This window comes from Cyanistes caeruleus, chromosome Z (assembly GCF_971803275.1).
Source record: "Cyanistes caeruleus chromosome Z, bCyaCae1.hap1.1, whole genome shotgun sequence".
NCBI lineage: Eukaryota > Metazoa > Chordata > Aves > Passeriformes > Paridae > Cyanistes > Cyanistes caeruleus.
Genome location: NC_141732.1, coordinates 58,156,656 through 58,171,410, shown reverse-complemented (window position 1 = coordinate 58,171,410; position 14,755 = coordinate 58,156,656). Strand labels below are relative to the sequence as shown.

The 14,755-nt window shown below is 50.3% G+C and overlaps 1 long non-coding RNA gene across 1 annotated transcript in view; it reads right to left on the bottom strand.

The window, feature by feature from the left end:
- LOC111941366 (uncharacterized) overlaps window positions 1–14,755 on the bottom strand; it is a 298,151-nt gene that overhangs the window by 143,625 nt on the left and 139,771 nt on the right. The window lies entirely within an intron of this gene.

Genomic DNA, 14,755 nt, shown 5'->3' with positions numbered 1-14,755 from the left:
CTGGGACCTAAGTAGTAAAACAAGTGGGAAGGCCATTCGTGTGAAAAAGTAATTCTGTTCGTGCTAGTCTCCCAGCCTTTTGAGAGTAACATCTCATTTCTGCAAGGGAGCTGCAAGAAAGAAAAAAGGAATTCTGCATTAAATGTTTGCTAGGGAATTGCTGGTGGAGTGTCCCCATCAATTCCCCTGAAAAACACCCTGTTTCTCCAAGTTTCAGGGAATGACGGTTGAGGTGAGAGGCTGCTCAGCTCAAAGGCGGGAAAACATCAAGAGACATCATTAGGCATCAGACAGTTTATAAAGGGGGCTGGATGAATGCTTCCACTTTGAGAGAAAGCTGTGGAGCTGCCTCTCCACTGAACGACTGGCAGGCTCTTGCTCCTCTCGCAGCTGGAGCAGAGCCAGGGCCAGGATCCTTCTGCTTCTCCAGTGCAGACAATGTGCTACGGGCCCTTTGACAGAGCCAGGCTCCTGTTCAGCTGGAGGCACCTTCCAGAGAAGCACGCAGAAGACCCAGGGCTCTCCCTGCACTGCTTTGCCCTGTCCACAGGTCTAGCATGAAATGGCCCAGTGGGCAGGTCCTCAGGGCAACCTCGCAGCAGCAGAAGTAAAAGAGGCCAAGGTGCCCCATCCCTGTTTGTGTCCCCTGGCTCCCCTGGCTCCCCTGGCTCCCCCAGGCATGGAATGTTGGGCTGTGCCCATAGCAACTGTCGTCGTTGTCTCCCACTCCTGTGGCCGTTGGTGGAACACTGGTGCTGGACCAGCGCTGGAGCAGCAGCTGCAGGATCTGCTCCTGGGCTGCCCCTGACCAGCCACCTTCTAGCCTCAGTGCCAGATCTGGCCTCCTTGTAGACATCCTGATCTCGTCTGCCAGCAGGCATCCCCACACTACTTTGGCACTGGCAAAGGTAAGAAAATCCCCGTTTGCCCCCAAACCACTAAGAGAACGGCAGGAGGCTCCACTTGGCTGTCCCACCAAGCAGAAGACAGACACGGTCCTCCAATACTTGGCTTTCACTTACAAAAATGGCCTGGTTTCAGCCATTCTTACATACTTTCATCATTTACACTGACATTAGATTTTAGTATCTTTCTAGATTCTTTTTTTTCTACCTGCATTGCATCTCTGTAGATGAATGATAGAGGATAGATCCTCTTATCTCTATGGAGATATTGGGATCAATTTGTCTATGTTTTTCAATGCCTGTAGGGCTGCCTCTGCCTCATGGTCAGAGGCAGCTGTGAAATGGGGCCGTCTGGAGTGGTCCTTCTCAACAACACAGTCACAGTATGGCAGAACTTTCTGGCTTGCAAGGCACCCACAAAGTCGAGTCTGGCTCCTGGCCCCGCCCAGGACAGCTTCAAGAATCGCACCCTGTGCCCAAGAGCAATGGCCAAATGTCCATTTTTCAGCTCTGTCAGGCCTGGTGCTGTGACCCCTTCCCTGGGGAGGCTGTGCCAGTGCCCAACCACCCTCTGGCTGAAGAACCTGGTCCTCCTATCCAAGCTAAGCCTTCCCTGGCACAACTTCCGTGCCATCCTCTTGGCTCTTCTCACTGGCCCCAAGACTGAAGGCAAGCCTGAAGGCAAGACTGCCTGTCCCTCAGTCTTCCCCTCTTGAGGACACTGCAGGCTGCCACAGGCTCCTGCCTCGCAAGTTCCACGTGAAAAACCCAGCAATTGCACCAAATTGAGGGGAGCTGGGACGCAGGAGCTTGTGCTTTGCAATGACGACGAGGAGGAGAAGGAAGGCTAGCGACACATCTTGGCTGAATTCTTTTTCTCTGGGCCATTGTTTTGCTCTCTTCCAGGTGCAAAGGAGAGGCACAATGAAAAGGAAAGCAAGAGCCCACACTGGACCGTGAGTTTTGCCCTAGGGATTAAAGAGCGGCAAAGCTGAGGAATGGCGAGGAGGAGACCTGTCATTCCACAGTTGGGCTGGGATTGCTTCAAGCCTGTCCGTGGCATGTGTCTCTTGACCACTTGCCCTTCTCCCCTCCACTCCCTTTGCCCTTTAGACACATCAGGGTTGGCAGTGACTTTCAGGCTGAGCTCCCCGAGCTGCAGACCACAGCAGCGAGTGAGGAGGAAGAGCATGCATCCCTGGTCTGGAAGCCTTTGGAGGAAGATGACTCTGACATGGGAAAACCTGACAGAGGTAGCTGCCAAGCTTTTCTTCCAGCCCTGAGATACCTCGGCGTGTCAAATGCTCCTTTTTGTTGGTAAAAGGCAGCTTTTGGCATGCTCTGCATCTTTCCTTGTCTCACCCATCTTCTCCCATGGGAGTGTTAGAGGCAAGGGGAATGCTCCATTCTTGCAGCAGAGCGGGAAAAAGAACAACTTGCTGCCTCTCCCTACCGGTCAGGGGCATTGGCCACTGGAAGGGGAGAGATTGGCCCCTGCCTCTTATTCCAAAGGCTGCTTTCAAGGGAGAGCCAGCACTACGTGGGCCCTTGGTTCAGCTGCCCCTTTCTTTGCTATCCTTTCCATGCTCTCCAGCCGCTTGGCTGTCTTTAGCTCTTGTGCTTTCCTTCTCCCTTGTATTGCAGCCTTTCCCCTTTCTTGCTTCAAGCCTGACTTTCTGTGGGTTTATGTTGTGCTTGCAGTAAGACAGCTCTTGGACATGGCCAGCGCCCGTGGCGTTTCCGGGCCAGCGGCTAACCTGGAGCTGGCCCTGCACTGCCTGCACCAGGCACGCGGCAGCCTTCCGGTAAGAAGCGGCTCTTTGGGTGCCCAGAAGAGCGGACAGGGAATTCCTAAGGCCGGGGCACTGGGACAGCCACTCCTGGCTGCTCTTTGAAGAAGGGGGGCTAACAAGGAGTGGAGAACTTGCTGCCCGCTGTGTCTCCTCCAGCTACAGCAGAGGCGAGCCCAAATGGCTTGAGCAGGGAGAATATCTCTCCTGGAGGCGCTGCTGGCAGCTCCCACAGCCTGCTCCCTTGTCGATCTCCCGCACATCTGTGTGCTCTAACACATTCTGCGGGGAACTGAGGGGAAATCCCCACAAGCCTCAGTGAGCGCAGGCAATTCTGGCTTCAGGAGAAGCATTGAGGTGGTGAGCAACATGCCACGCTTTGGCAAGTGGGATCAAAGGCTTGGGCAGTAAAAAGGAAGGTTTGGGAGCAACCCCCAGTGTTGAACCCATAGGAGATCCAGCGGGCTGAACCCCTGAAGAGGCAAAGTAGCTGAAAGGTAGCGGCGTTGATGGTTTGTTGGCTCCTTTCTATGGCGGGGAAGCTAAAGCCTTTTTCCCTTTGATCTTGCAGGAGGCTCTGGACATGTTGCTCTCAGGGGGGCCTCCCACACCTCAAGGCCTCCCCTTGGCTGATTATCATTACACAGGTAAGCCAAGCACAGCTTGTTCCTTCACTGACAGATACTGCCTGCCGTCCCCTTAATTGCCATGGCAAGCATTTGTGCTTCAACTAATAACGCCACCACAAGGCCTCCTCTTGCCTGGGGCAGGGGAAAGCAGCAGCATCTCCCCCTTCAGCTTGCATTGCAGTTTTCCCTGGGGTTGTTTTGGGTTTTTTTCCCCCCCTGGAGAATGCCTGCTCCTGTCTCCATTATTCCCAAGGGAGCAGACATGTACGCAGGTGAATGGTGGATGGCGCCAATTTTGTTTTGGCAGCCAGTGGCATCTACTGCAAGTGGATGGAGGCATCAATTGACCTGCTGCTTTTCTTGCCAGACTCTGACAAATGGACACCTGAGGAGAAGGAGTCCTTCGAAAAGGCTTTTCACACCTATGGCAAGGATTTTCATCTCATCCAGAAGCAGGTAAAGCCATAGGACATTGTTTTAAACTAGCAGATCATCAGGAGGAAATGTTGATTATTTCTGCTACCAAATACTGGAATCCAGTCTCTCTCTCTCTCTTCTCACATCCCAAGAAGAATAACATAATAATGAAACGGGATATCAAAGGCCTGCAAGAAAGGGCTGATTCTGCCTCAAAGGCCCTTTCCTCCAAGCTCTTTCCAAAGACAAAGGCTTCTTCTGTCAGATTTGGTCTCCTAGGCGCGCTGATGCTTCCGCAACACACTGTGCTGGGAGAGCTGGAGTGAATGGGGGAAAGAAAACCTGTGCTACACGGATTTGTTGTTGATCTCTGCATCGCATGCGTTCCCACATAGCGTAATACACTGTATAATACACACTGCATAATGCCTCTTTTACCCGCTATTTACTTCATTTTACACCCTACTCAATTTACGCCATGATTTTGCTTCCTAGGTGACTCCAGAACTCTGCTTTTTCTCCAATGCACCCTACAGGATGGCCATTTTAGAGTCCTTCTTTTTCTCTTCCCAACAGATTCAGAGCAAGACTGTGGCCCAGTGTGTGGACTACTACTACACCTGGAAAAAAGAATATAAACTTGCCAAAAGTCTTGCTCAGGTGAGTGGGAAGAAAATCAAGACAAGCCCGGAGGGTGGAGAAACAGGGAGAAGGGGACCAAACCTGCTGGCAAGCCTGTGAGACACTGCTCTGCCAGGATCACATTGTCCCATCCACTGGAAAGGCGCAGCAGATGCTGCCCAGGCCTTGTTTGTGCTGCTGCTCTTATGCTCTTATGGAGCATAACTTCGACCCAAGAAAGCAGCACTGTCACCAAACTGGGCTTGGACGCTCTACTGACTGCTTTCTCAAGAGCTGGTACCCTCCCTGATTCCAATCAGATCCTTCATTCCCCACTGCTTGCTAACATCAGTAATGCTGGCTGCGCTCGTGGAGATTCTGCAGATGTTCAGGGACCTTTTGTAGCATGCCAGTCGACTCCCCAAAAAGGAGCTGCCCGTGCTGTGGCTCTGCTAAAACTTTCCTTACTGACAAACCAGAATTTGCTTCACAGAGAGAGAGAGAAAGAGATGAGTTTGGGCAGTAGAAACTGGGTAGCCGTGTGTCTTTATGAATTTGGCTGAATTTAAAAGCCATTCCCTAGACAGGGAGAAAAACTAGGGGTAAATAGATGCTAGGCACAGAGGTACAATTAAGAAATGCAGAACTGTAGATAGGCACGTATTGATCCCACCCCTTCAGGCCGTAGAAAGGAGGCGTTTTTTCCTCCAAGTGCTGTGTTTGCATTGCGCTGCAGCCTGCCCCCAAATCCAGCTGTTTTCCCAGCTCTTTAGGCTTGGGAGGAATTTGCTTAGGCCCATGGATTTTGGCGCTGGATGCTCTGATTTCCAGCTTTGTGAGAGGAAGGAAAAATTGATAAGGATTCTTTGATTTCCAGACTGTGAGCGAACCAAAGAGGAGCAAAAGCCCTCCCAGAAAGGAGAATGGGGAGACAGGGAAGAGAAGCCGCAAGAGGGCCCGCAACGCGGAGTGTCCCTGCTGCCAAGCGCCCCAGCCACCCCATTTGGCGGGAGGCCCCTTTCCCTGCGGCCAGTGCAAACGGTGCGCAAGTTCTACCTCTTTCTGCTCAAAGCCTGCGCCTTTGGACTAAAACAGGCTGACCGTGTTCAAAGGCACCACGGGGGAAGCTGAGGGCACTCGCAGGATCGCCTCTCACCGCCGTGCAAAGCCTTACAAGCCACTTGCACCCCAAAGAGCTTGGTTAAAGCCCAGCGTTCCCAGGGAAACCTTGCCGTGCCCCACCAAGACACAATTCGAACGCAAGTAGGAATAGGGAGACCAAAGCTTGCTTTGATGGTGCTGACCAAATCAAAAATAAGATGAAGCAAAAGGAGGAAGACGTTTGAAGGAACTGCAACCAGAAAGATCAGATTTATGCTTCTGATCAATTTACAGAGGTGCCACAGCCAGAAAAGACAGAAATTCACGGAGACATGGAAATCTTGGAGCTCGGTTTAATGGGGTGTATTGAATTAACAATGGATGGTTTGTTTCCTGTCTTCCAGGGTGTTTGAAACCGTCAAGGAAAGGGACGCACATCGGAGAAGCCTTCGCCCACGGAAGGAAGCAGGGCCTCTCCCCAAGAAGAAAAGACCAAATTAACCCTGCCGCTTGTCCGGGCCTCACAAGAATTATCTGCCAAATGGCTCTAGATAGAAATCAGATTGGTTTTTCAGTAGTTTATTAGGATTGTTTATTCTTCAATTTAGTTGACTAGATAGACATTTCTCAATTTGTTACTTCAGATTCATTAGCTTACTTAAAGGGTTATTAGGATTATTAGATTATTATTGTGATTAGATTATTTGATTATTCAATTCTTAGGTTATTAGGTTATGATATTATTATTGTTAGATTATTAGATTAGATTATTACCTTGTTAGATTATTACCTTGTTAGATTATTATCCGTCAACGGAAGGGGTTTGGTCCATTATTAGCTTATTAGATTATTATTGTTAGATTATTATCCGTCAATGTAAGAGGTTTGGTGTTGCTCGTTACGCTTCATCTTTCGTAAGTATCTTGTTTTCATGAAGACAAAATCTGTCTTTCTCAGTAAAGCAAAGTTTGTTCCATTTGGTCTTTTTGTCTGTATGAAATCACTCAAGCAATGTCTGTCCCATTTGTTTGGTGTTGCAAACACGGTATTGGCCCTGAGAAGAATCTGGGCACGTGCGTCCTCCCACAGGCCCAGCCCCTTGCACAGCTGGCAGGACTTCCAAAGGTGTGTCCCCATTGTGCCAATGAAATAACGATGGGCTTTCATGCTTGGATTCCTAAAAACCTCAGCTTGGAATGAAAAGGGAGCCTTAGTTTAATTCAATGAATCGGATCTATATGAGTGGGCTTGTCTCATTCTACTTGGAGGGGATAAAAGCTGGGGCTTGTAGTACTTTTGGTCCACAAGCAACATAGCTTTGTTCCATTTTGCTGGACAGATGGACTTGGCCACCTTCAAGGACTTTTCCAACCTCTGCCATTCTATAAAATTAACATCCACATGCACTCCCAAGAAACCAGCAGCTCACTTTCAGCTTCCCTTTCAAAGACCAGCCTCCTGCTCTGGGTCTCGACCAAGCTCCTTAGATCAAGCAAAGCGGGAGTGAACATTATCCTCTCACTTCTCACACCTTTGGTATTTACACCAAAGGAGCAGGAAACTCGCTCCTTTTATCGAGCCCAGCAAATGGCATGGCCTGGCAAGGTCTTGGGAGCAGGGGCTGGGGAGAATGGAGACGAGATGAGGGAGGGGGGAACTACCAGGCTGGTTCTGGGATGCTGACGCAAGCTTGCTCTTGTCTGACGGAGCCACTGCAGGTGGGATTTGGAGCCTCCAAAGCATCTGCTTTGCAGTGGGCCTTGATACAGCTGCCCCCTGGCTTTGCTGCTCTGTGTGTGTGTGTGTGTGTGTGTGTGTGTGTGTGTGTGTGTGTGTGTGTGCAACAAGCAGGCTGGGAAGGAAGGAAGATTTGCTTTTGCCTAACATTAGGCAGGAAAGCAGTAAAACAGGCTCTGTTTTGCCCTATCTGGGACCTAAGTAGTAAAACAAGTGGGAAGGCCATTCGTGTGAAAAAGTAATTCTGTTCGTGCTAGTCTCCCAGCCTTTTGAGAGTAACATCTCATTTCTGCAAGGGAGCTGCAAGAAAGAAAAAAGGAATTCTGCATTAAATGTTTGCTAGGGAATTGCTGGTGGAGTGTCCCCATCAATTCCCCTGAAAAACACCCTGTTTCTCCAAGTTTCAGGGAATGACGGTTGAGGTGAGAGGCTGCTCAGCTCAAAGGCGGGAAAACATCAAGAGACATCATTAGGCATCAGACAGTTTATAAAGGGGGCTGGATGAATGCTTCCACTTTGAGAGAAAGCTGTGGAGCTGCCTCTCCACTGAACGACTGGCAGGCTCTTGCTCCTCTCGCAGCTGGAGCAGAGACAGGGCCAGGATCCTTCTGCTTCTCCAGTGCAGACAATGTGCTACGGGCCCTTTGACAGAGCCAGGCTCCTGTTCAGCTGGAGGCACCTTCCAGAGAAGCACGCAGAAGACCCAGGGCTCTCCCTGCACTGCTTTGCCCTGTCCACAGGTCTAGCATGAAATGGCCCAGTGGGCAGGTCCTCAGGGCAACCTCGCAGCAGCAGAAGTAAAAGAGGCCAAGGTGCCCCATCCCTGTTTGTGTCCCCTGGCTCCCCTGGCTCCCCTGGCTCCCCCAGGCATGGAATGTTGGGCTGTGCCCATAGCAACTGTCGTCGTTGTCTCCCACTCCTGTGGCCGTTGGTGGAACACTGGTGCTGGACCAGCGCTGGAGCAGCAGCTGCAGGATCTGCTCCTGGGCTGCCCCTGACCAGCCACCTTCTAGCCTCAGTGCCAGATCTGGCCTCCTTGTAGACATCCTGATCTCGTCTGCCAGCAGGCATCCCCACACTACTTTGGCACTGGCAAAGGTAAGAAAATCCCCGTTTGCCCCCAAACCACTAAGAGAACGGCAGGAGGCTCCACTTGGCTGTCCCACCAAGCAGAAGACAGACACGGTCCTCCAATACTTGGCTTTCACTTACAAAAATGGCCTGGTTTCAGCCATTCTTACATACTTTCATCATTTACACTGACATTAGATTTTAGTATCTTTCTAGATTCTTTTTTTTCTACCTGCGTTGCATCTCTGTAGATGAATGATAGAGGATAGATCCTCTTATCTCTATGGAGATATTGGGATCAATTTGTCTATGTTTTTCAATGCCTGTAGGGCTGCCTCTGCCTCATGGTCAGAGGCAGCTGTGAAATGGGGCCGTCTGGAGTGGTCCTTCTCAACAACACAGTCACAGTATGGCAGAACTTTCTGGCTTGCAAGGCACCCACAAAGTCGAGTCTGGCTCCTGGCCCCGCCCAGGACAGCTTCAAGAATCGCACCCTGTGCCCAAGAGCAATGGCCAAATGTCCATTTTTCAGCTCTGTCAGGCCTGGTGCTGTGACCCCTTCCCTGGGGAGGCTGTGCCAGTGCCCAACCACCCTCTGGCTGAAGAACCTGGTCCTCCTATCCAAGCTAAGCCTTCCCTGGCACAACTTCCGTGCCATCCTCTTGGCTCTTCTCACTGGCCCCAAGACTGAAGGCAAGCCTGAAGGCAAGACTGCCTGTCCCTCAGTCTTCCCCTCTTGAGGACACTGCAGGCTGCCACAGGCTCCTGCCTCGCAAGTTCCACGTGAAAAACCCAGCAATTGCACCAAATTGAGGGGAGCTGGGACGCAAGAGCTTGTGCTTTGCAATGACGACGAGGAGGAGAAGGAAGGCTAGCGACACATCTTGGCTGAATTCTTTTTATCTGGGCCATTGTTTTGCTCTCTTCCAGGTGCAAAGGAGAGGCACAATGAAAAGGAAAGCAAGAGCCCACACTGGACCGTGAGTTTTGCCCTAGGGATTAAAGAGCGGCAAAGCTGAGGAATGGCGAGGAGGAGACCTGTCATTTCCCAGTTGGGCTGGGATTGCTTCAAGCCTGTCTGTGGCATGTGTCTCTTGACCACTTGCCCTTCTCCCCTCCACTCCCTTTGCCCTTTAGACACATCAGGGTTGGCAGTGACTTTCAGGCTGAGCTCCCCGAGCTGCAGACCACAGCAGCGAGTGAGGAGGAAGAGCATGCATCCCTGGTCTGGAAGCCTTTGGAGGAAGATGACTCTGACATGGGAAAACCTGACAGAGGTAGCTGCCAAGCTTTTCTTCCAGCCCTGAGATACCTCGGCGTGTCAAATGCTCCTTTTTGTTGGTAAAAGGCAGCTTTTGGCATGCTCTGCATCTCTCCTTGTCTCACCCATCTTCTCCCATGGGAGTGTTAGAGGCAAGGGGAATGCTCCATTCTTGCAGCAGAGCGGGAAAAAGAACAACTTGCTGCCTCTCCCTACCGGTCAGGGGCATTGGCCACTGGAAGGGGAGAGATTGGCCCCTGCCTCTTATTCCAAAGGCTGCTTTCAAGGGAGAGCCAGCACTACGTGGGCCCTTGGTTCAGCTGCCCCTTTCTTTGCTATCCTTTCCATGCTCTCCAGCCGCTTGGCTGTCTTTAGCTCTTGTGCTTTCCTTCTCCCTTGTATTGCAGCCTTTCCCCTTTCTTGCTTCAAGCCTGACTTTCAGTGGGTTTGTGTTGTGCTTGCAGTAAGACAGCTCTTGGACATGGCCAGCGCCCGTGGCGTTTCCGGGCCAGCGGCTAACCTGGAGCTGGCCCTGCACTGCCTGCACCAGGCACGCGGCAGCCTTCCGGTAAGAAGCGGCTCTTTGGGTGCCCAGAAGAGCGGACAGGGAATTCCTAAGGCCTGGGCACTGGGATAGCCACTCCTGGCTGCTCTTTGAAGAAGGGGGGCTAACAAGGAGTGGAGAACTTGCTGCCCGCTGTGTCTCCTCCAGCTACAGCAGAGGCGAGCCCAAATGGCTTGAGCAGGGAGAATATCTCTCCTGGAGGCGCTGCTGGCAGCTCCCACAGCCTGCTCCCTTGTCGATCTCCCGCACATCTGTGTGCTCTAACACATTCTGCGGGGAACTGAGGGGAAACCCCCTCAAGCCTCAGTGAGCGGAGGCAATTCTGGCTTCAGGAGAAGCATTGAGGTGGTGAGCAACATGCCACGCTTTGGCAAGTGGGATCAAAGGCTTGGGCAGTAAAAAGGAAGGTTTGGGAGCAACCCCCAGTGTTGAACCCATATGAGATCCAGCGGGCTGAACCCCTGAAGAGGCAAAGTAGCTGAAAGGTAGCGGCGTTGATGGTTTGTTGGCTCCTTTCTATGGCGGGGAAGCTAAAGCCTTTTTCCCTTTGATCTTGCAGGAGGCTCTGGACATGTTGCTCTCAGGGGGGCCTCCCACACCTCAAGGCCACCCCTTGGCTGATTATCATTACACAGGTAAGCCAAGCACAGCTTGTTCCTTCACTGACAGATACTGCCTGCCGTCCCCTTAATTGCCATGGCAAGCATTTGTGCTTCAACTAATAACGCCACCACAAGGCCTCCTCTTGCCTGGGGCAGGGGAAAGCAGCAGCATCTCCCCCTTCAGCTTGCCTGGCAGTTTTCCCTGGGGTTGTTTTGGGTTTTTTTTCCCGCCTGGAGAATGCCTGCTCCTGTCTCCATTATTCCCAAGGGAGCAGACATGTACGCAGGTGAATGGTGGATGGCGCCAATTTTGTTTTGGCAGCCAGTGGCATCTACTGCAAGTGGATGGAGGCATCAATTGACCTGCTGCTTTTCTTGCCAGACTCTGACAAATGGACACCTGAGGAGAAGGAGTCCTTCGAAAAGGCTTTTCACACCTATGGCAAGGATTTTCATCTCATCCAGAAGCAGGTAAGGCCATAGGACATTGTTTTAAACTAGCAGATCATCAGGAGGAAATGTTGATTATTTCTGCTACCAAATACTGGAATCCAGTCTCTCTCTCTCTCTTCTCAAATCCCAAGAAGAATAACATAATAATGAAACGGGATATCAAAGGCCTGCAAGAAAGGGCTGATTCTGCCTCAAAGGCCCTTTCCTCCAAGCTCTTTCCAAAGACAAAGGCTTCTTCTGTCAGATTTGGTCTCCTAGGTGCGCCGATGCTTCCGCAACACACTGTGCTGGGAGAGCTGGAGTGAATGGGGGAAAGAAAACCTGTGCTACACGGATTTGTTGTTGATCTCTGCATCGCATGCGTTCCCACATAGCGTAATACACTGTATAATACACACTGCATAATGCCTCTTTTACCCCCTATTTACTTCATTTTACACCCTACTCAATTTACGCCGTGATTTTGCTTCCGAGGTGACTCCAGAACTCTGCTTTTTCTCCAATGCACCCTACAGGATGGCCATTTTAGAGTCCTTCTTTTTCTCTTCCCAACAGATTCAGAGCAAGACTGTGGCCCAGTGTGTGGACTACTACTACACCTGGAAAAAAGAATATAAACTTGCCAAAAGTCTTGCTCAGGTGAGTGGGAAGAAAATCAAGACAAGCCCGGAGGGTGGAGAAACTGGGAGAAGGGGACCAAACCTGCTGGCAAGCCTGTGAGACACTGCTCTGCCAGGATCACATTGTCCCATCCACTGGAAAGGCGCAGCAGATGCTGCCCAGGCCTTGTTGGTGCTGCTGCTCTTATGCTCTTATGGAGCATAACTTTGACCCAAGAAAGCAGCACTGTCACCAAACTGGGCTTGGACGCTCTACTGACTGCTTTCTCAAGAGCTGGTACCCTTCCTGATTCCAATCAGATCCTTCATTCCCCACTGCTTGCTAACATCAGTAATGCTGGCTGCGCTCGTGGAGATTCTGCAGATGTTCAGGGACCTTTTGTAGCATGCCAATGGACTCCCCAAAAAGGAGCTGCCCATGCTGTGGCTCTGCTAAAACTTTCCTTACTGACAAACCAGAATTTGCTTCACAGAGAGAGAGAGAGAAAGAGATTAGTTTGGGCAGTAGAAACTGGGTAGCCGTGTGTCTTTATGAATTTGGCTGAATTTAAAAGCCATTCCCTAGACAGGGAGGAGAACTAGGGGTAAATAGATGCTAGGCAGAGAGGTACAATTAAGAAATGGAGAACTATAGATAGGCACGTATTGATCCCACCCCTTCAGGCCCTAGAAAGGAGGCGTTTTTTCCTCCAAGTGCTGTGTTTGCATTGCGCTGCAGCCTGCCCCCAAATCCAGCTGTTTTCCCAGCTCTTTAGGCTTGGGAGGAATTTGCTTAGGCCCATGGATTTTGGCGCTGGATGCTCTGATTTCCAGCTTTGTGAGAGGAAGGAAAAATTGATAAGGATTCTTTGATTTCCAGACTGTGAGCGAACCAAAGAGGAGCAAAAGCCCTCCCAGAAAGGAGAATGGGGAGACAGGGAAGAGAAGCCGCAAGAGGGCCCGCAACGCGGAGTGTCCCTGCTGCCAAGCGCCCCAGCCACCCCATTTGGCGGGAGGCCCCTTTCCCTGCGGCCAGTGCAAACGGTGCGCAAGTTCTACCTCTTTCTGCTCAAAGCCTGCGCCTTTGGACTAAAACAGGCTGACCGTGTTCAAAGGCACCACGGGGGAAGCTGAGGGCACTCGCAGGATCGCCTCTCACCGCCGTGCAAAGCCTTACAATGCACTTTCACCCCAAAGAGCTTGGTTAAAGCCCAGCGTTCCCAGGGAAACCTTGCCGTGCCCCACCAAGACACAATTCGAACACAAGTAGGAACAGGGAGACCAAAGCTTGCTTTGATGGTGCCGATCAAATCAAAAATAAGATGAAGCAAAAGGAGGAAGACGTTTGAAGGAACTGCAACCAAAAAGATCAGATTTATGCTTCTGATCAATTTACAGAGGTGCCACAGCCAGAAAAGACAGAAATTCACGGAGACATGGAAATCTTGGAGCTTGGTTTAATGGGGTGTATTGAATTAACAATGGATGGTTTGTTTCCTGTCTTCCAGGGTGTTTGAAACCGTCAAGGAAAGGAACGCACATCGGAGAAGCCTTCGCCCACGGAAGGAAGCAGGGCCTCTCCCCAAGAAGAAAAGACCAAATTAACCCTGCCGCTTGTCCGGGCCTCACAAGAATTATCTGCCAAATGGCTCTAGATAGAAATCAGATTGGTTTTTCAGTAGTTTATTAGGATTGTTTATTCTTCAATTTAGTTGACTAGATAGACATTTCTCAATTTGTTACTTCAGATTCATTAGCTTTCTTAAAGGGTTATTAGGATTATTAGATTATTATTGTGATTAGATTATTTGATTATTCGATTCTTAGGTTATTAGGTTATGATATTTTTATTGTTAGATTATTAGATTAGATTATTACCTTGTTAGATTATTATTGTTAGATTATTATCCGTCAATGGAAGGGGTTTGGTCCATTATTAGCGTATTAGATTATTATTGTTAGATTATTATCGGTCAATGTAAGAGGTTTAGTGTTGCTCGTTAAGCTCCATCTTTCGTAAGCATCTTGTTTTCATGAAGACAAAATCTGTCTTTCTCATTAAAGCAAAGTTTGTTCCATTTGGTCTTTTTGTCTGTATGAAATCACTCAAGCAATGTCTGTCCCATTTGTTTGCTGTTGCACACACGCTATTGGCCCTGAGAAGAATCTGGGCACATGCATCCTCCCACAGGCCCAGCCCCTTGCACAGCTGGCAGGACCTCCAAAGGTGTCTCCCCATTGTGCCAATGAAATAATGATGGGCTTTCATCCTTGGATTCCTAAAAATCTCAGCTTGGAATGAAAAGGAAGCCTTGGTTTAATTCAATGAATCGGATCTATATGAGTGGGCTTGTCTCATTCTACTTGGAGGGGATAAAAGCTGGGGCTTGTAGTACTTTTGGTCCACAAGCAACATAGCTTTGTTCCATTTTGCTGGACAGATGGACTTGGCCACCTTCAAGGACTTTTCCAACCTCTGCCATTCTATAAAATTAACATCCACATGCACTCCCAAGAAACCAGCAGCTCACTTTCAGCTTCCCTTTCAAAGACCAGCCTCCTGCTCTGGGCCTCGACCAAGCTCCTTAGATCAAGCAAAGCGGGAGTGAACATTATCCTCTCACTTCTCACACCTTTGGTATTTACACCAAAGGAGCAGGAAACTCGCTCCTTTTATCGAGCCCAGCAAATGGCATGGCCTGGCAAGGTCTTGGTAGCAGGGGCTGGGGAGAATGGAGACGAGATGAGGGAGGGGGGAACTACCAGGCTGGTTCTGGGATGCTGACGCAAGCTTGCTCTTGTCTGACGGAGCCACTGCAGGTGGGATTTGGAGCCTCCAAAGCATCTGCTTTGCAGTCGGTCTTTTTACAGCTGCCCCCTGGCTTTGCTGCTCTGTGTGTGTGTGTGTGTGTGTGTGTGTGTGTGTGTGTGTGTGTGCAACAAGCAGGCTGGGAAGGAAGCAAGATTTGCTTTTGCCTAACATTAGGCAGGAAAGCAGTAAAAC